The sequence below is a fragment of the Leptopilina boulardi genome, unplaced genomic scaffold (genome assembly GCF_019393585.1).
Source record: "Leptopilina boulardi isolate dan_hultmark-lab unplaced genomic scaffold, ZJU_Lbou_2.1 LbouV2_353, whole genome shotgun sequence".
NCBI classification, from domain to species: domain Eukaryota; kingdom Metazoa; phylum Arthropoda; class Insecta; order Hymenoptera; family Figitidae; genus Leptopilina; species Leptopilina boulardi.
Window position 1 is genome coordinate 797,210 of NW_026137922.1, and position 22,975 is coordinate 820,184.

A 22,975-nucleotide genomic window follows, 5' to 3' on the forward strand; every position below is an offset into this window, starting at 1 on the left:
TGCCTTTTACATCACTCCCTCCTTTGCTAATCCGGTGATAACGCCTCAATCCATCGAAGCATCTTTCCTAATTTTTGTGAATATCTATTGGCTGTTCCCTCTTTATATGTATAATGGGTTTATAAGTCTGATCTGGAGCTTTTCGTTTCACACTGTTTTTCAATGCTTGACACATTTTAATTTCAATAAGAACGAAAAAGAAAAAATAAAAATTAACAAGAAGAAATAATAACCAACCAGAAAAAATAAAAACTAACGATAAAATAATAACGCGACGCCAACGCGAAAAAGTCAGACATTTAAAAAATTCAATTGTTTTTTTCCCCACAAAGGTGAAAAAATACAATATACATATATATATATATATATGTTAGGCTCAAAGACCGAAAACGCTCATTGAGCGAAAAAATCGACCACAACGCGTTGTGGCCGTTTCAATTCAGCCACAACGCGAAATTCGTGTTGTGGCATGACCAAAAATGCACAGAACGCGTTATGGCAATTCAAAAAGGGTCACAAAGCGAAATTCGTGTTGTGTCTCTTTTAATAATCGACCAAAACGCGTTGTGGCAATCAAGAAATGCCGCAACGCGTATTGGCTCTTTTCATATTAAACCACAACGTGTTGTGCTAATTAAGACATGCCACAACGCGGTCTGCCTCTTTTAATATTAAACTACTACGCGTTGTAGTAGTAAATGATACAATTTTTTTTTGCTTATTGATGAACTTTATTTATGATGACAATTATTTATTTTTACATGAGCTATTATTATGACATTTTGAATTGCACGTTACATTATTAAGACTTTTTTTTCAACTGGCGTTGTTCGCATAAACTCAAGTACACGTTTATGATTTGTCGAGTAACGTTGGTATATATTTTTTTTAAGTTCGGCTTCCATAACTAGAGATGTCTAATTTTTTTAAGCAATTTTTGGTATACGTAATGTTAAATTTATAAGAAATATAAAACTTACCGTTAAAATCTTACACAGTTTGGTCAATTAAAGATAGTCACAGAACTAACTTGTCAAGTGTTAAATTCAAACTAAAAATATTTTCAAACAAATCTACGTATATATGTATAATAACGTTATTAATACTATTCTATTAATTAAGTATGAAAGTGTGAGATAGGTAATTAAGGATTACCTTGTTTACAAACGACAAAAATTCTATTCTCATTTCTATTAGACGATGAGAGAGCAAATTTTTATTTACAACGCGTTGTGGCATTTCTTGATTGCCACAACGCGTTGTGGTCGATTATTAAAAGAGGCACAACACGAATTTCGCGTTGTGGCCGTTTCAATTCATCCACAACGCGTTCTGTGCATTTTTGGTCATGCCACAACACGAATTTCGCGTTGTGGCTGAATTGAAACGGCCACAACGCGTTGTGGTCGATTTTTTCGCTCAATGAGCGTTTTCGGTCTTTGAGCCTAACATATATATATAATAAGAAGGTTAATAACACACCAGAAACACTATTTTTTATTTAAACATAACCATTCTATAAAAAGTATATCATACATTTTTTCTTAAAGTATAACCCGGACAGCACCGAAACTTCCCTGAACCTTGACTGAACCTCGCTTGACGAGGTTCGGAAACTTAAGTCGCGAGGTCCAAACGAGGTTGAGTTGATGTTTAAATGTCCGCGCATAATAAAGGTCACACACAGAGGTTGGCTGAATATTGGATTTGAATTTCTGTTAAATATTAAAATTAAAGATTCTTGGCATATTGTGAGGGGATATTTAAGGAAATTAAAAATTTAAGATTTGTTAAATGTAATCGTTAAATATTCTGGAAATTTAGAAGGAGCATAAATACGGAAAAATAAAAAGAAAGCAAATGAATTTAAAAACCCAATGGGAAAAATTAATAATTAATTATTAAATTAAAATAAACAAATGGTCATCAAAGTATTAGTGAAACCATTTCTTCCAAAAAAGAATTTGTTTCAAATCCAATAAATAGGAGAGACATCGGGCAGAAAAAAAAATTTCGACAAGAAAAAAATTTTCGATCACTGCTTATATACCAATCTAATGGCACCTCAACTGCGAGAAACAGTTATGATATTCGCCCTCCCTGTGGCGTTGAGCGAACTAAAGTCCAGAGCTGAGCCATCAGCGCAGCGCGGGAACATTTGAAAAATTTGATTTTATTAGATATTTTTCTCTGTAAAAAAATATTTTGTGGCCTAAAAAAATTATCACGATAAGAAAATAACTTTTTTGTCAAATTTTCTCTCCAAAAAAATTAATTATCTAAATACCGTAATAATTAGTTGATTTTTTTACTACGAAAATTTACCAAAAATTTTTTCGTAGCACAAAACAATATCACAATGAGAAAATAATTTTTTTTTCAAATTTTCTTTGAAAAAAAATTATTCGTGTCTTAAAAAAATCACGATGAAAAATAATTTTGTTGTAAAAATTTCTCTGTAAAAAAATTTAACAAAAAAATTATTATTATTATTTTTAATTTCCTTAAATATCCCCTCACAATATGCCAAGAATCTTTAATTTTAATATTTAACAGAAATTCAAATCCAATATTCAGCCAACCTCCCCAGCAAACACGTTCTATAAATGTTCTATAACAGTGATGTCACAGTTTTACAGAACAGTTGTTACAAAAGAGTGACAGAACTGTTCTATATTATGATAACGTCACAGTTCTATAACAATGTTATGTAACATGTCTATAACACGAAAGTCACAAATGATCTGTAACTGACGTTCCAAGGTAGTTCTAGAACTGTGCTAGAAGAATGTTATGTATCTGTTCTGAAATTTTGTTGCAGTTAAGTTCTAGAAAACATTTGTTATTACAAAATGGAACAATTCTGTAACTATGTTACGTCACAGTTCTATAACACAATAGTCACAAGTGACCTGTAACTGACGTTCTAACGTAGTTCTAGAACTGTGCCAGAACAATGTTATGTAGCTGTTCTGAAATTCTGTTGCTGTTAAGTTCTGGAAGACATTTGTTACTACAATTCGGAACAATTCTGTAACAATGTTACGTAACATTTCTGAAACACGTTAGTCACAAATAATCTGCAAGTGATGTTCCAACGTAGTTCTAGAACTGTGTCGGAACAATGTTATGTAGCTGTCCTTTGTCTTAAATATAAAGTTAAATTTGAACAGTTTAAATTTGACAGTGCCGTATATGTGGTTTTATATCCAAGATAGTAGTTGCTTATCTTAGCTTTTTTCTTTTTCTATTAATTTACATTAAAAATTCTGAAACACTTTCTCCGAACCAAATAATTCATGTTAATGCCATTAAAAGAAAGTGACTCAAAATTAATCAAAATGATAGCTTCATTGTTATTCCACTTCTGCACGTAAATAATTAATTTGATGTTGAATGTGTGATGCATATTTTATACTTGTAAATATATGTGACACAGACAGTTAAAAGAGACCTACGGTCCGAAAAAATCGATTTTCATTTTTTTATTGATTCTTATAGTAAATAAGCCGCTCTTTCCAACGCATTAAACCGCAGCTTTCTAGCTGCATTAGTTTTTTAACAATTTCACTTCAAAGTTAGGTACTTTGACAAAAAAAAGTACAACAAAATCAAATTTGACAAACTTTTCTAAAATTAGTCACATTCGCTTGAAATTCGTTACTCAGGGGTTTTCGGGGTCGCTGATTACGAATCCGCTGTTAGTTTTTGAAAATTCAAAATGGCGGATTCAGTATGGCGGATGGCTTTTTTAAAAATTGATCGGATTCGCTTGAAATTCGTTACTCGGGGGTTTTTGGGCTCGCTGATTACGAATACGATGTTAGTTTTTAAAAGTTCAAAATGGCGGATCCAATATGGCGGATGACGTTTTTAAAAATTGATCTGATTCGCTTGAAATTCGTTACTCGGGGGTTTTTGGGGTCGCTGATTACGAATCCGATGTTAGTTTTTAAAAATTCAAAATGGCAGATCCAACGAAATTTTTGAGGTTTACACAAATTCGAACAAATTTTAAATGTTGTCCTCCATATTGGATCCGCCATTTAAAATTTTTAAAAACTAACATCATATTTGTAATCAGCGACCCCAAAAACCCCTGAGTAACGATTTTCAAGCAAATCCGATCAATTTTTAAAAAAGTCATCCGCCATATTGGATCCGCCATTTTGAATTTTTAAAAACTAACATCATATTCGTAATCACTGACCCCAAAAACCCCCGAGTAACGAATTTCAAGCGAATCAGATCAATTTTTAAATAAGTCTTCCGCCATATTGGATCCGCCATTTTAAATTTTTAAAAACTAACACCATATTCGTAATCAGCGACCCCGAAAATCCCCGAGTGACGAATTTAAAGCGAATCTGATCAATTTTTAAAAAAGTCATCCGCCATATTGAATCCGCCATTTTGAATTTTCAAAAAATAACATCATAATCGTCATCAGCGACCCCCAAAACCTCCGAGTAACAAGTTTTAATTCATTAAAACGTTCACAAGCATCAAAACCAACTTGCTAAACTTCAAAGTCGTTTTTCTCGAAATCTTTTTTCGGATCGTAAGTCCCTTTTAACTGTCCGTGTCACATATATATTTCGCCCTGATGTAAATTTGTAATAAAAAAAATTATTAATTTCATAATAAGACATGTTTTGTGTATTTGATATATAGTTATTTGAATATTAACTTTGTGAGTAACAATAGTAATAAAATTCTATTATATTAACAAGCATAAAGCATTTGTGCATACATTTGTAAGAAAAAAGCAGTATGTCAAATCAAATTAACTCGATATAAATATTTACATTTAATTTTTTAATGACATAAGAATGTGTTAAATATAAATTATATAACTTAATAACAACTTTATTATGCACCACAATAGTACAGGGTGTCCTAAAATTTTATGGATGTCTGGATATCGCGTAATAATAGCCTTTTTGACAAAAAATTTAAAAATTTGTTCAGAATAGCAAAATATGTTAAAATATGCAATTTGATTTTGTTATTCTGAACAATCTTTCATTTAAGTTTCTTTTTCTCAAAAATAAGATCGTTACAAAATACCCAAATGTCTTGGAAATTTCGGGACAACATGTATAACAACACTAGATCGTTGTTACATTCACAGAAAACTAAAAGGTATTAAAATAAGCTGCAACGCTTCTTATTTTAATCCATTTTGGTATTAAAATAAGTAAAAATGGATTAAAATAAGAAGCGTTGCAGCTTATTTTAATACCTTTCAATTTTCTGTGTTACTGTTCTTCTCATTTAAAGAACTATGATACATATTCAAACTGAAACAATGTTATGTCACAAATATAGATTTTTGTTCCTACACTGTGATACGTTTACGTAACACATATATAATATTTTTTTATCCCTGTTACGTAATTTAGTTACGTAACAAATACAGAACTCTGTTCCTTACTGGTTACATTCCTCTTTTCATAGTTGTTACAACACAGTTCTAGAACTGTTACAAATGATTTTGTAACCGCGTTCTAGATTTGTTACATATCTGAACATACCTGCTGAGTACGACGTTTTGCGTAACCAGTGACTCACACGTTCTTAACCAGTTACAGAACATGTTCTCAAGAAATTTGTAACAGTTCTAGAACAGATATATAACAGTGTTTGCTGGGTCTGTGTGTGACCTTTATTATGCGCGGACATTTAAACATCAACTCAACCTCGTTTGGACCTCGCGACTCGAGTTCCCGAACCTCGTCAAGTGAGGTTCAGTCAAGGTTCAGGGAAGTTTCGGTGCTGTCCGGGAATTTCTTCTTATTTCCATTTAGGCAATGAGGTTTTTATTTTCTGTTAACAGAGTCAAATTACGACTTTGTTATATTATATTTACTTAATTTAGCTTATTAAATACTTTTAATTTCTTATGATTAAGATAGAAAACATTAATTGAATCTAAAAAGTTTCGAGCGCCACTGACGTCACATCACGTGACAAACACATATTCCTAATTAAAAAATTAAATCTTCTATTTATTAATTAATAATACAAAAAAAATAATTTGTAAATACAGAAGAAGCAAACTTTATTAATGGATTGATTACAAACAATCTTTGATAATGTTAAAATAGAGCAAAAGAAAAATGATTTAATCTTTGAGCTGAATCTTAGGTTATGTATACAATCTGAAATTTGAAATTTGGTGGCGATCGAAGAGTTCTTCAGGGAAGCCAGGAATAGAGAAAATCTTGCAAATAATTTTCAATAAACATTTCGCTTGAGTTTGGTATTGAAAAACAATATTGAATTAACTCATAGAATAATTAAAAAATTAATTAAAACAATTTAGTATAAAATATGTGGAGTTAAATTTTTTGAAGGTATGGTTCGAAGAGCTATTCGACTAAGTACTCTTACATGACCAAAAGTTGAAAATAATTTTTTTACAACGACTTTTATTATTTTTTAATAACAATTTACTATTACCTAAACGTGAGAATGAATTAAGAACTAAATTAAATTAATTTGAAAATAAATGTGGAATTAAAATTTTTTTAGGCTTGGTTCGAAAAATTATTCGACTAGTGCTCTCATATCACCAAAAGTTGAAATAAAATTTTTACAATGAATTTTATTATTTTTTAATAACAATTTACTGTTAATGAAACAAATAAATTAATTTAATTAATCAAGTGGTGTTTTTTAATTTTTGGTCTATTGGCTTTTTATTTTAACATCAATTTACATTACGCCCCTCACAACACAAGGATATTTAGGATATCCCTGGGACGTCCTAGGGATATCCATTTGCTTTTGGCGATTCGGATATCCCTAAGATATCCTCTGGATATCCATGGACATCTCTAAGATATCCCAGGGATATCCAAACCGCCGAAAAAAAATCGATATCCCCAGGACGTCCCAAGGATATCCTGAATATCCTTTTGTTGTGAGGGGCGTTTCGACGCAGAATTGTGCGTCCTCATCAGATATCATCACTGTAATTAGATAGAATCACATTTGGATTTTTTCGAAGATACATTTAATAAGATGTTTCGAAATTCTTTTTGTATGTATACATACCGGGTTAACTGAAGGACTAAAGCGTAGTGATAATTTTACATAATTTAGATTAAAGTAATGTAATATTTTTTGTTTTTTTGTCATTTTTCACAAATATTGTTAGGTTATAACTGCAAAGGAAAGTACGGAAGATTATTAAGAATTATGTATAAATAATTATTTTAAAATTTACCTTAATAATTTTGAAAACCATTTTTAATGTTTATTAAACTAAAATTTTTTACTTAAAATTAAAGAATCTTAAAACTAAAAATCATTTTCGAAACAGTTTGTTTCGAAAACACATGTGACACATAATCACATGTGTGATTTTTTAGGTTATGGAAGAATGCAAATTGTAAAGGTAGTATCACATTTAGTTTGTCTTAAAGGGAATATCATATGTAAAATGAATTTAAGTTTTATTTAAATTTTATTTTAATTTTTGTTTTTTATTTTAATAATTTGTTAATATGTTAATTAATAATAAAGTTTAATTAAATTTTGTAAAAAATATTTTTTAAGAAAAAAATTTTTTTATACATCTAATATTAAGGTTTACAGAAAATGTGATGCATAATTGAGTATGGTTTTTTAATTATGTTATTTAGTTAATCTCTGATCGATAGGGCAATAAAATTATCTGAACCAAAACATCATATAACAAATATAAATTTAGTTTTCAATACTTTACAAGAAAATGGATATCCATCTATATTCTTAAATAAGTACATTAATAAAAGAATAGAAAGTTATAAAATTAAAAAATCAGATATTGATATAGATCTTTCAAATGTTATTTCCGTTCCTTACATTAATAAATTTTCAAACACGCTAGTTAGAATTTTAAAACCTTTCAATATCACGGTTGTCTTTAAATCATTAAATAAAATACAAAATAATTTAATAAAACTTCCAAAAGATCAAATTCCAAAGTTTGAAAGAACAAATTTAATTTATAAAATTAATTGTAGAGAATGTAAAAATGCTTGCTACATTGGTGAAACATTTCGATACCTTAAGACTAGAATTTCCGAACACAAACATCAAGAAATTATTAAAAGTAAATGTACTGCCCTATGTAAACACTCAACAGAGAAAAAACATCATTTTGACTTCTCATGTAAAAATGTACAAATTCTGGAAACAGAAAGTAATTTAAAAAAACGAAAAATATTAGAAATGTATCATATTTTAAGAGAAAAAGGTTCAATTAATTTCCGCAGTGATGTTGAACACTTAAGCATAATTTATTTAAACCTGATTAACTAAATAACATAATTAAAAAACCACACTCAATTATGCATCACATTTTCTGTAAACCTTAATATTAGATATATAAAAAAATTTTTTTCTTAAAAAACATTTTTTACAAAATTTAATTAAACTTTATTATTAATTAACATATTAACAAATTATTAAAATAAAAAACAAAAATTAAAATAATATTTAAAAAAACTTAAATTCATTTTACATATGATATTCCCGTTAAGACAAACTAAATGTGATACTACCTTTACAATTTGCATTCTTCCATAAGGGAGCGTTCAAAAATTACGTAACATTTTTTTTGGGGGGGGGTCAAGCACTTTGTTACGGACAGCAGAAAAATCGGACAAGTGCGAGTTACACTCGCATTAAAACCGAGGGTTCCGTACCCTTAAACCTAAAATTTGAGGGGTTTAAAGTTTGAAGGCCTAGATAGAAAACATAGACATATTCATAGACATAAACATAGAACATAATCTACGCATAAATTTGAAAATAATGTGAGCGCATAGATTTGAAAATAAATTAGTAAAACTAAAAAATAATAAAAATATCAAAAAATAAAAAATGTCAAAAGATAATAAAAATAGTAAATGGTAAAAACTAGAAAATGGCAAATTATAAAGAATGACAAAACACTTCAAAAAAATATAGCAAGCACAATTGGAGTTGAAAAAGAATCAAGAATTTGCCCCAAAAAAAGGAAGAAAATTTTATCTTCCTAGGTCAAAAATTGTAAAACTTAAGGAAAAAGTCCACTTTTTAAAAAAATTGTATGTTTTGAAAAAACTCAATTAAAAAATTTTTTTGGTGAAAAATCATGATTTTTATCGAAAATTATCAGTTTTTCCTTGAAAACGCTATAATAATCAACTTCAATCGTTCTCGCTATATTTTTTTTGTAATCTACACGCAAAATTACGTAAAAGTGTATACACTGCGACCTGAGTTTAGCGGCAGGTTTGGTGGGTCGTTCGCTAAACTCAGTAATGAGATTTCCCGAAATCGGCGTCAGCAATCAGGGCCGTACGAACTACTTGAAATACGAAATCCTTAAACTCTTTTTTTGAAAATTCTTCATCTTATAATACATAATATTTTTATTGCAATAATTATTATAATTATATTTTAATTTTTAGATTTTATTATAATTATAAACAGTAATAAGTAATACTTAAAATTACTTTTAATAAAAATTCAAATAATTGTACTGACATCAGACAAGAAAGGGGAAAAACTCACCATTTGCCTTATAAATTTTAAATTTATTTGAAATTAAATAATATAAATTTCATCAAATATAACATTGAGAGCAAATATTAAAATTAAGATTTTCATAAAGTAAATTTATAAATTTGCTGGGAGTGAAAACAAAAATAAAATTTGTATACATGTATATAAATAAGCTTTTATAATTTAACAAATTTTTTATTTAAAATTAAAGATTAAAGAACCTTGTACCTCCCAGACAAACGTCTCCGCTTGGTACTCATTTTCAACTAGAAGGAACCGCGTTGCCTTACTTTTACGCTCCTGCTCGAGTCGGAGCATCTTACGCATACCGCTTAATTACCATCCTATTGTTGCCGTTTCCGAGATTTCGCTAAACTCGGGTCGCAGTGTATATTTGAAACTCTTTAGATAAAATTTTCTTCGGTTTTTGAGAAAAATTCATGATTTTAAACGAAAATTTTCAGTTTTTCCTTGAAAACGCTATGATAATCAACCCGAATCGTGCTCGCTATATTTTTCCTGTAATCTACACTCAAAAATACGTAAGTATACCAAATATGAACTGTCTTGGTCAAATAGTGTGTGCGCTAGGTGGATTAAACGCTTTTTTTCAAAATTTTTGATTTTTCCTTGACAACGCTATGTAAATTGATCCGAATCATGTTCGCTATATTTTTCCTGTAATTTTCACGTAAAAATACATAAGTGTACCAAATTTGAGCTCACTATGTAAAAAGATGTGACAACCAGAGGGGGGGTACATAGTCATTTTCAGGGATTTTTCGTAAAAATTCATGGTTTTTCCTTGACAACGCTATGATAATCAATTCCTATGAGATTCGCTATATTTTTCCTGTAATCTACACGCCAAAATACATATGTATACCAAATTTCAGCCCTCTAGATAAATTCGTGTGGCCGCTAGGGGGGGGGGAGTACATGCCTTGCTTCACTAGTCTCATTAATAGGCTTCCCCCTTCGGGTACGGAACCCTAAAAATGGCGCTAATGTATGCAATAACGTGTTACATGGGGAGGGGGAGGTCAAAATTAATAAAAAAAAACGTTCCGTAATTTGTGAACGCTCCCTAACCTAAAAATTCACACATGTGATCATGTGTCACATGTGTTTTCGAAACAAACTGTTTCGAAAATGATTTTTAGTTTTAAGATTCTTTAATTTTAAGTAAAAAATTTTAGTTTAATAAACATTAAAAATGGTTTTCAAAATTATTAAGGTAAATTTTAAAATAATTATTTATACATAAAACTTTATACATAATTCTTAATAATCTTCCGTACTTTCCTTTGCAGTTATAACCTAACAATATTTGTGAAAAATGACAAAAAAACAAAAAATATTACATTACTTTAATCTAAATTATGTAAAATTATCGCTACGCTTTAGTCCTTCAGTTAACCCGGTATGTATACATACAAAAAGAATTTCGAAACTTCTTATTAAATGTATCTTCGAAAAAATCCAAATGTGATTCTATCTAATTACAGTGATGATATCTGATGAGGACGCAGAATTTTGCGTCGAAACGCGTAATGTAAATTGATGTTAAAATAAAAAGCCAATAGGCCAAAAATTAAAAAACACCACTTGATTAATTAAATCTTGGCTTAAGAAGAAATTTATATTTCTAAAACTATATTAATTTAAAACAAAATATTTGAAGTTTATAATTTTTAAGGTATTGTAAAAAATTATTGAACTAATTATTAATTTTTTTAGTTAAATTATTTTTTTACCGAGAAAAATTGTCAAAAAAACTATTTCCATCCCAAAAAAATAGTTTCGATAAGGAAATATTTTTTTTGAAACTTTTTCTCTCTAAAAAAATATAATTAACTCAATAAATCAATAATTAATTAATTAATTAATTATTTTTTTACAGAGAAAAAATGTGAAAAAATTGTTTCCTTATCGCAACAATTTTTTTTGTGCTAGAAATAATTTTTTTGACTAATATTTACTGTAACAAAAAAATAATTACCTAATTAAATGAATAATTAAGTAATTATTTCTTTCTTTACTTTGAAAAATTGAAAAAAAATATTTCCTCCTCGCAATAATTTTTTTGGGCTAGAAATAATTTTTTTGGCTAATTTTCACTGTAAAAAAAATTAATTAACTTATTAATTTAATTATTACTTAAAAAACTGTTTTTACAGTAAAAACTTAGTTTCTTATCACAACAATTTTTTTTAAGCTAGAAATAATTTTAATATATTATTTTTAATAATAATATAATATTAACTGGAAATTTAATTAATTATTAATTAATAATCAATTAGTAATTAATTAATAATCAATAATAATTAATTAATAATCAATTAATAATTAATTAATAATTAATAATCAATTTAATTATTTATCTTTTTCTTTAAATTTGAATTTCACGCTGTAGAATCTGTTCTTTGGGCTTTAAAGCCCGATCGTCTTTTTTTCCGTAAATTGTCCACCAACCTTATAAAGAGTATGATGCGTACATGTCAACACATCACTCTTAATTTTTTTCAACGATGGACATTCAAATTCTTCTAAATTTTTAACATTTACTAAATATTTTTCTAGTCATGTCTTCTTTTCTAATCCTTTTACACAGATGACACTAGCACCTCGAAGTACGTCTTGTAGAATGGGACGAAGTTCATCGTAAGAGACGTCACCAGCTGTCCAATCTATTTCATGGTAATTGTGTGTTAACCACCGATTTCCACTTTTATAGCGTCCTGGTAATGAATTCCACGCACAAGGTGATTCAAATAGGTAGACAAGTGGTTGAGCATCTGCCTGCGGAGGAAGTACTGCCAACTCTTTGAAAACAAACTCATTGTATGGCCTTTTAAAACCTTGGACGTCTACGATGAACTCCATCCTGAAATAAAAATGAATTTTTGACTGAAAACTACTGCATTTATACCCAATCATACCCCTACCACTTTACCCCCACTCCTCCACAGCAACTTCTTGACGACGCCGCTGATTGGTTTATATTGTACAACGCGGTCATGGATAATGAGGCAATATGCAGTGGTCTCAGCCGGCATATTATTTCCTGATTCAAATTCTAAACGTACATCTCCTGATGCTTCCATTCTAGTTTATTGATAAAAATTTTAAATTCTTCATCAACTCCTTGTCCTGTTTGAATTATGGCTTTAGTGTCATTACGTGCTCTTGTTAAAATAAGTTCATGTTTAGCGTCCATAAGAATTTTCTTATAATCCTCAGCAAAACCAAATCATGCTAAGTGGTACTGTAACATAAAAATATCCATTTTCTGAAGAAATTCTTGCATCAGCTGTGATTTTTGAAAACCCTGCATTTTCAATTAGATTTAACTGAAGTGGAGTCAGAGATACTAAATTTTTCATAATAGTTGTATGTCCAATGTATTTGCATCGATCAATCTCGATATCATTTAATTCATAGCGAATTTTATCAAATAAAAAACATATTGCATTGCTACTCAAGTGCACGTTTTCTGTAACAGCAATACCATCATTTTAGTCAATTTCCCAAATATGTGCAATGAACTTTTACTCGGTAGAATACATAAATCTTGATGTTGAACTGCAATTCGAATTTCATCACTATTGTTAAAAGAGCATGAATTTCCTAATGAGCTATGGACTCATCAAAATTCACTGTTGCTGGAATGTTAAGAATTTCGTCCATGTTTGTTACAACAACACCCAAAAAATATATAAATTATTTGTCTTGGCGTTTTCCTTGAGGTATAACTTTTAGTCCTAGTTTTTTCAGGAACAGGCGATTCTGAGGTGTTAACACCTTGTGAGAAAAATTTAAACTGATTTGTCTTTGGCATGTTGGCTGACATTTATAGTTTCCACCACCTTTTTGATTATATATAATTCCCATTACATTAACTTTATGTGCAATCGGATAGTTATAGTTTCTCGTCGAAAATTAATCAAATCACCGTCCTGATCCACAATGCGGTGTTGAATATTATGTATTGTCTTGACAACAATCGGAAGGTAAATGACGTGTGCTGGTACTTCCACAATCTTATATCCTGGTGGAACGCTAGGGAAGAATTCATGGATGGTGTGGGCCTTTTGATTATTTATATACGCTCCAGATGTAATGCTACACTCAACTCTGGCTGAATTTACCTTGAGAATGGCTACACTTAAATCAGAGATGTGTGTTTCATTAGGTGACAATTTCCGCTTCATAAATCCCAATAATTTACCAATTGAATCTTTATGTTTAAAATCAATTGGTAAATTTGATTCAACTAAACTGCGTAATGTATTGATATTAGGTTTCATACTAATAACAGTTCCAAGTTTCACTGAATTTTTTATATATGTTTCAATATCTGTGATTTTATAAATTCCAGTTGGTATATCAATTATATGATTACCATTGTAAAATTTATTGTTACCTTGATCAATATTGGGAATATAATTAAAAGTCAGTAATTCAACAAGACCGAGGGCATAATTTTAATTTGGATTATGTTCTATTGGTGGGAAATTTTCAGCTTCAAAAACTGAACTGATTCCAATTAGTGTTAAAGTAAACGAATCTCTTATGATGCTGTCAGTTTATATACTAAAAGATTACAAAAGTTACATGTTCTTACATAGACTAAAGCTGCTCTTAACATTAGGTTGTTTATATAAAAATTTTAAACATAAATGTCCACACACAAAAGTATCATAACTTTGATATCTCTCATGATTATATTTTATTAAGCTACCATCACTCAAGTATGTGATTAGATCTGTTGGTGGAGGAAGGTTGCCAAAACTATCAAAATACATTATTTCGTTATTACATATTTTATATGTCACCCAATGTGTTCCTGGGCCTTCTTTATTATCCAAGTTAATAATTACCGACTCATATCGATAAGGTCCTTTAAGAGGTAGTTCATTTCGCATGAAAACTCCACGAAAATGAGGTATTTCCATAGTTTTAGCATATTTTAACAGATCAAAATCAGTTACAGGACGGTGAGGTAGCTTCAATGCAAGTTTTTTTTCTTCGTTGATGTTTGTTTCTTCTTCTTTTTTAACCCTTTCCCCTGAATGTAGGGTTTAATATGAAGACCAAGTCCTCGTCGGTAGGGCTTGAGATGTAATCCTTTTCCAAGCGATATTGCTTCCATTGCTTTATTATGTCGTTGAGTTTCAACAAGTTGTTCCTTGGCAGTTTTAGCCTTATTTAAAGCTTTCACTATACCTGAAGCTCCACCAGCAAGACCTCCCAAAGCATTAAGTCCAGCAAAAATGGGAACTAGTGGTAAAATACCACCAACTTTAGAAGGTATACAAGTAGAATTCGCGGTGACAAAATTTTTGATTTACCACCAGAATTTTTTATTGCTTCTTTTGCACCAATCAGAGCAGCTTGAATTGATTCTCTAGAATTATGATTGGGTAGCATACTTTTTCTAGCAGCATCAACAACTCTTCTTAATTCTAGTCGCTTTTTCTTACACCCGGTTTTTCTTTTCTTCTTCTTAATTGTAGACTTTTTCTTCCTTTTCATTCCCATACCTAATGTTGATTTAGCTTTCATAGTTCCAGATATCGCTAAAGTTGCTGCCTTTTCACTTATACTAGAATCCTTAGCTGTTACACGTTGCCACGCCTTTTCAGCTAGCTCTTGGTCTGCAACGTTTCTTGCTTTAATGTTTTCTCGATTTTGCGAATATGCAATATCATGTGCTTTACATGCAGCATCTAATGGGTTAACTCCTTTATCACCACGTGCTAATTTTTTTGTCAACTTTGTACCGGGTCCACAGAATTGGTATCCAGGTAAATGTCATTCAAAAGGTAAACTATTCATAATACGGTTAACTAATCCTCTACCACGACAAAGATGTTTTTTATCACTTCGATGTAAAATCATTCTAAACTCTTTGAAGTTTGATGTGCAACTGACTGTAAGACTGTAAAAGCCTAGTATTTATAGTTTTCAGATCAGTTACTGTCAAGATGTAGTTCACGAAACAACCTGTAGCACTCCCAATCGCAAGTATTGACGTCGAAACTAGTGAGAAAAAAATTCAGCGGCATGGTAGTTTGTTTGCAGATAGCATCCGAGCTGTCTTTTGTGGTCCCTCAAATTGTGGTAAAACAAACGCTCTTCTCTCTTTAATCATACATCCAAATTGTACATTGTACTCAACTGGCCGAAGTAGTTGAGCATGCGCATTGGACCTCAATTTTGACAGATGAAAAGTGTGGTTATGCCATATACATATATATGTCACAAAAAAATCTTAGTGTTCAGTGTTTATTTCATAAATTTTATTTGGTGGTTGAATAGAATGCAGTGAAACTGGCATTTATTGTACATGTTTTTCTGACATTTTCAGAAGCACTACTACAGCAAGATCGGTCTCCTTACAATTCCTCCGTGGCTAAACCGAACTCAATATTCATCTTTGATGATATTGCTTGTGAAAAGCAAGATAATGTTAGAGCTTTCTTTTGTTTCTACTTGTGTCAAACATATGCTCGTATTCCAAAACATCTAGTCCGAGATAATGTTTATTTACTGGTGCTTTTTAGACAAGATGAAAAAAATTTAAAACATGTGTACGAAGATCATGTAAATACAGACATGTCATATACTCAATTTCGTGATTTTTGTTCAGAATGTTGTAAATCTGATAAAAATGGATTTGTCGTTATTGATAAAGATAGGAATTTTAATGAGGGAAGATATAGAAAAGGATTTGATTGCTTTATTACATTATAAATATAAGGACTTTATTTTATTTTAACCCTTTCAGGGGCGGTGGTACATATACGTAGCACCTTTTTGTTTTTAGTCTTTTCTGTATTTTGTTCATATTTTTCAGCACTCCTATGCTTATGGTTACTTTTTCAACTCTTAAGACTCTAATTTATAACTTTTATATAGAAAAAAGGGCAAACATTTTTATTCCTAATTAGTTATAAATAATTTAATCAGAAAAAATTTAATTTTTAATAAAAAAATTCGTTTTTTCTGAAATGAAGAATCTTATAACTTTGAAATTTTTTTTATTTATAGTCTGTTTATCGTATTATGATAAATATTTCTTTCAAAAATTTTCGCACGCTAGTTTTATTTGAAAATGTATTTGAAAATTTCAAACACTGAATTTTTGTACATAAATTTATGTATATGTATTTATCCATAATATACAACTTATTTTAATTTTTGTAAATATATATCAGCTGTCCCAATGGCATTCATGTTTACTACATATTTTATAATCGTATTTGTGTGGTCGACCACCGCACAGTGGGTGATTTCGTTCTTTTTCGTTCCAAAATCGTAGAACTCTGAGCACAAACAACATAAAAGGATAAATCTTGTTAGAGAGTAAAGATTGATGTACACAGATTACAGGAAAAATAAGCAGAAACGTTAATAATAATTTTATAACCTTAAAAATTTACGTGGAAGTCAGAAGTTTCATTAAAAAATCTCTATTATTCATTACTGCACAAGGTAGCAGCTCGTATTTCTTTGAAAAAACATTTTTCTTAGTAGATTTTGAGTCAACTTATTCGAACCTACAATAGAAATTAATTAAAAATTATTTGGTTTTGAATAATTGAGGTTATAATAGACATACTTTTTCTCTCCTCTTTTAAAACAAATGAGACACATATAAAATTTGATCGAATTGGCTTGAAATTCGTTACTCGGGGGTTTTTGGGGACGCTGATTACGAATCTGAAGTTAGTTTTTTAAAATTCAAAATGGCGGATTCAATATGGCGGATGACACATATAAAATTTGATCAAATTCGCTTGAAACTCGTTACTCGGGGGTTTTTGGTGTCGCTGATTACGAATCTGATCTTATTTTTTTAAAATTCAAAAAGGTGGATCCTATGTTCCAGATAAAATGCATAAAAATAAATTGGTTTTGCTTGATAGTCGTTACTAATTGGATTTTTGTGTCGCTGATAATAATTAATAATATGATCCATATTGAATCCGCTAGTTTAAATTTTAAAAAAATAACATCAGATTCGTAATCAGCGACACCAAAAACCTCCGAGTAACGAGTTTCAAGCCAATTTGATCAAATTTTATATGTGTCATCCGCCTTATTGAATCCGCCATTTTGAATTTTAAAAAACTAACTTCACATTCGTAATCAGCGACCCCAAAAACCCCCGAGTGGCTAGTTTCAAGCCAATTTGAACAACTTTTATATGTGTCATCCGCCATATTGAATCCGCCATTTTTAATTTTAAAAAACTAACTTCAGATTCGTAATCAGCGGCCCCAAAAACCCCCGAGTAACGAATTTCAAGCCAATTCGATCAAAATTTGTATGTGTCATCCGCCATATTGAATCCGCCATTTTGAATTTTATAAAATTAACATCACCATCGTAATCAGGGACCTCAAAAACCATAGAGATAATATAAATAGAGTAGACAAGGTATAGGCGGCTGCGTAAGAGGGAAGTGTCCTGACATAAACAGAATGGGTTGGAAAGAGAAGAAAGATTTAACACCAGTATCTGTCCTTCAATAAGCACCAGCGCAAGAGAGACACCTACTGGTGCTAAAATCGCGTTCTCTTTCTATCAAACGGATGCCTCTATACAGACCATCTCCACTCTATTTATATTATCTCTATGTCAAAAACCCTTAGAGCACCTTTAGTTATCAAAAAAAATTATACTCAATTTGTTTTAAAAGAGGAGAGAAAAAGTATGTCTATTATAACCTCAATTATTCAAAACCAAATAATTTTTAATTAATTTCTATTGTAGGTTCGAATAAGTTGACTCAAAATCTACTAAGAAAAATGTTTTTTCTAAGAAATACGAGCTGCTACCTTGTGCAGTAATGAATAATAGAGATTTTTTAATGAAACTTCTGACTTCCACGTAAATTTTTCAGGTTATAAAATTATTATTAACGTTTCTGATTATTTTTCCTGTAATCTGTGTACATCAATCTTTACTCTCTAACAAGATTTATCCTTTTATGTTGTTTCTGCTCAGAGTTCTACGATTTTGAAACGAAAAAGAGCGAAATCACCCACTGTGCACCGGGTCGTCAATGTCTAATGTATGTCTGTGTGTATATTTATTAGAACGTATACTATCTTGATAGGTCAAAAATCAAAGATCTACCATATTCAAATTTTTAATTTTTCTGAGTAGAGTTTCATATACAAATATACATTTTTTTATTAAAAACTTCAAAATATCAATTTTACCGTCAGGTAACTAACACATATATAATACTGTCACGTCAGAGGTATAGCAGCCCATGTGCTCAAAAGTGAAAAAATGTAGTTACATTACATAATTTTTTTCAGTTGTCGGTATTTTTATTGTTGTTTATTGTTGTCGGTTATTTATTAACCCGGTATGTATACATACAAAAAGAATTTCGAAACTTCTTATTAAATGTATCTTCGAAAAAATCCAAATGTGATTCTATCTAATTACAGTGATGATATCTGATGAGGACGCAGAATTTTGCGTCGAAACGCGTAATGTAAATTGATGTTAAAATAAAAAGCCAATAGGCCAAAAATTAAAAAACACCACTTGATTAATTAAATCTTGGCTTAAGAAGAAATTTATATTTCTAAAACTATATTAATTTAAAACAAAATATTTGAAGTTTATAATTTTTAAGGTATTGTAAAAAATTATTGAACTAATTATTAATTTTTTTAGTTAAATTATTTTTTTACCGAGAAAAATTGTCAAAAAAACTATTTCCATCCCAAAAAAATAGTTTCGATAAGGAAATATTTTTTTTGAAACTTTTTCTCTCTAAAAAAATATAATTAACTCAATAAATCAATAATTAATTAATTAATTAATTATTTTTTTACAGAGAAAAAATGTGAAAAAATTGTTTCCTTATCGCAACAATTTTTTTTGTGCTAGAAATAATTTTTTTGACTAATATTTACTGTAACAAAAAAATAATTACCTAATTAAATGAATAATTAAGTAATTATTTCTTTCTTTACTTTGAAAAATTGAAAAAAAATATTTCCTCCTCGCAATAATTTTTTTGGGCTAGAAATAATTTTTTTGGCTAATTTTCACTGTAAAAAAAATTAATTAACTTATTAATTTAATTATTACTTAAAAAACTGTTTTTACAGTAAAAACTTAGTTTCTTATCACAACAATTTTTTTTAAGCTAGAAATAATTTTAATATATTATTTTTAATAATAATATAATATTAACTGGAAATTTAATTAATTATTAATTAATAATCAATTAGTAATTAATTAATAATCAATAATAATTAATTAATAATCAATTAATAATTAATTAATAATTAATAATCAATTTAATTATTTATCTTTTTCTTTAAATTTGAATTTCACGCTGTAGAATCTGTTCTTTGGGCTTTAAAGCCCGATCGTCTTTTTTTCCGTAAATTGTCCACCAACCTTATAAAGAGTATGATGCGTACATGTCAACACATCACTCTTAATTTTTTTCAACGATGGACATTCAAATTCTTCTAAATTTTTAACATTTACTAAATATTTTTCTAGTCATGTCTTCTTTTCTAATCCTTTTACACAGATGACACTAGCACCTCGAAGTACGTCTTGTAGAATGGGACGAAGTTCATCGTAAGAGACGTCACCAGCTGTCCAATCTATTTCATGGTAATTGTGTGTTAACCACCGATTTCCACTTTTATAGCGTCCTGGTAATGAATTCCACGCACAAGGTGATTCAAATAGGTAGACAAGTGGTTGAGCATCTGCCTGCGGAGGAAGTACTGCCAACTCTTTGAAAACAAACTCATTGTATGGCCTTTTAAAACCTTGGACGTCTACGATGAACTCCATCCTGAAATAAAAATGAATTTTTGACTGAAAACTACTGCATTTATACCCAATCATACCCCTACCACTTTACCCCCACTCCTCCACAGCAACTTCTTGACGACGCCGCTGATTGGTTTATATTGTACAACGCGGTCATGGATAATGAGGCAATATGCAGTGGTCTCAGCCGGCATATTATTTCCTGATTCAAATTCTAAACGTACATCTCCTGATGCTTCCATTCTAGTTTATTGATAAAAATTTTAAATTCTTCATCAACTCCTTGTCCTGTTTGAATTATGGCTTTAGTGTCATTACGTGCTCTTGTTAAAATAAGTTCATGTTTAGCGTCCATAAGAATTTTCTTATAATCCTCAGCAAAACCAAATCATGCTAAGTGGTACTGTAACATAAAAATATCCATTTTCTGAAGAAATTCTTGCATCAGCTGTGATTTTTGAAAACCCTGCATTTTCAATTAGATTTAACTGAAGTGGAGTCAGAGATACTAAATTTTTCATAATAGTTGTATGTCCAATGTATTTGCATCGATCAATCTCGATATCATTTAATTCATAGCGAATTTTATCAAATAAAAAACATATTGCATTGCTACTCAAGTGCACGTTTTCTGTAACAGCAATACCATCATTTTAGTCAATTTCCCAAATATGTGCAATGAACTTTTACTCGGTAGAATACATAAATCTTGATGTTGAACTGCAATTCGAATTTCATCACTATTGTTAAAAGAGCATGAATTTCCTAATGAGCTATGGACTCATCAAAATTCACTGTTGCTGGAATGTTAAGAATTTCGTCCATGTTTGTTACAACAACACCCAAAAAATATATAAATTATTTGTCTTGGCGTTTTCCTTGAGGTATAACTTTTAGTCCTAGTTTTTTCAGGAACAGGCGATTCTGAGGTGTTAACACCTTGTGAGAAAAATTTAAACTGATTTGTCTTTGGCATGTTGGCTGACATTTATAGTTTCCACCACCTTTTTGATTATATATAATTCCCATTACATTAACTTTATGTGCAATCGGATAGTTATAGTTTCTCGTCGAAAATTAATCAAATCACCGTCCTGATCCACAATGCGGTGTTGAATATTATGTATTGTCTTGACAACAATCGGAAGGTAAATGACGTGTGCTGGTACTTCCACAATCTTATATCCTGGTGGAACGCTAGGGAAGAATTCATGGATGGTGTGGGCCTTTTGATTATTTATATACGCTCCAGATGTAATGCTACACTCAACTCTGGCTGAATTTACCTTGAGAATGGCTACACTTAAATCAGAGATGTGTGTTTCATTAGGTGACAATTTCCGCTTCATAAATCCCAATAATTTACCAATTGAATCTTTATGTTTAAAATCAATTGGTAAATTTGATTCAACTAAACTGCGTAATGTATTGATATTAGGTTTCATACTAATAACAGTTCCAAGTTTCACTGAATTTTTTATATATGTTTCAATATCTGTGATTTTATAAATTCCAGTTGGTATATCAATTATATGATTACCATTGTAAAATTTATTGTTACCTTGATCAATATTGGGAATATAATTAAAAGTCAGTAATTCAACAAGACCGAGGGCATAATTTTAATTTGGATTATGTTCTATTGGTGGGAAATTTTCAGCTTCAAAAACTGAACTGATTCCAATTAGTGTTAAAGTAAACGAATCTCTTATGATGCTGTCAGTTTATATACTAAAAGATTACAAAAGTTACATGTTCTTACATAGACTAAAGCTGCTCTTAACATTAGGTTGTTTATATAAAAATTTTAAACATAAATGTCCACACACAAAAGTATCATAACTTTGATATCTCTCATGATTATATTTTATTAAGCTACCATCACTCAAGTATGTGATTAGATCTGTTGGTGGAGGAAGGTTGCCAAAACTATCAAAATACATTATTTCGTTATTACATATTTTATATGTCACCCAATGTGTTCCTGGGCCTTCTTTATTATCCAAGTTAATAATTACCGACTCATATCGATAAGGTCCTTTAAGAGGTAGTTCATTTCGCATGAAAACTCCACGAAAATGAGGTATTTCCATAGTTTTAGCATATTTTAACAGATCAAAATCAGTTACAGGACGGTGAGGTAGCTTCAATGCAAGTTTTTTTTCTTCGTTGATGTTTGTTTCTTCTTCTTTTTTAACCCTTTCCCCTGAATGTAGGGTTTAATATGAAGACCAAGTCCTCGTCGGTAGGGCTTGAGATGTAATCCTTTTCCAAGCGATATTGCTTCCATTGCTTTATTATGTCGTTGAGTTTCAACAAGTTGTTCCTTGGCAGTTTTAGCCTTATTTAAAGCTTTCACTATACCTGAAGCTCCACCAGCAAGACCTCCCAAAGCATTAAGTCCAGCAAAAATGGGAACTAGTGGTAAAATACCACCAACTTTAGAAGGTATACAAGTAGAATTCGCGGTGACAAAATTTTTGATTTACCACCAGAATTTTTTATTGCTTCTTTTGCACCAATCAGAGCAGCTTGAATTGATTCTCTAGAATTATGATTGGGTAGCATACTTTTTCTAGCAGCATCAACAACTCTTCTTAAT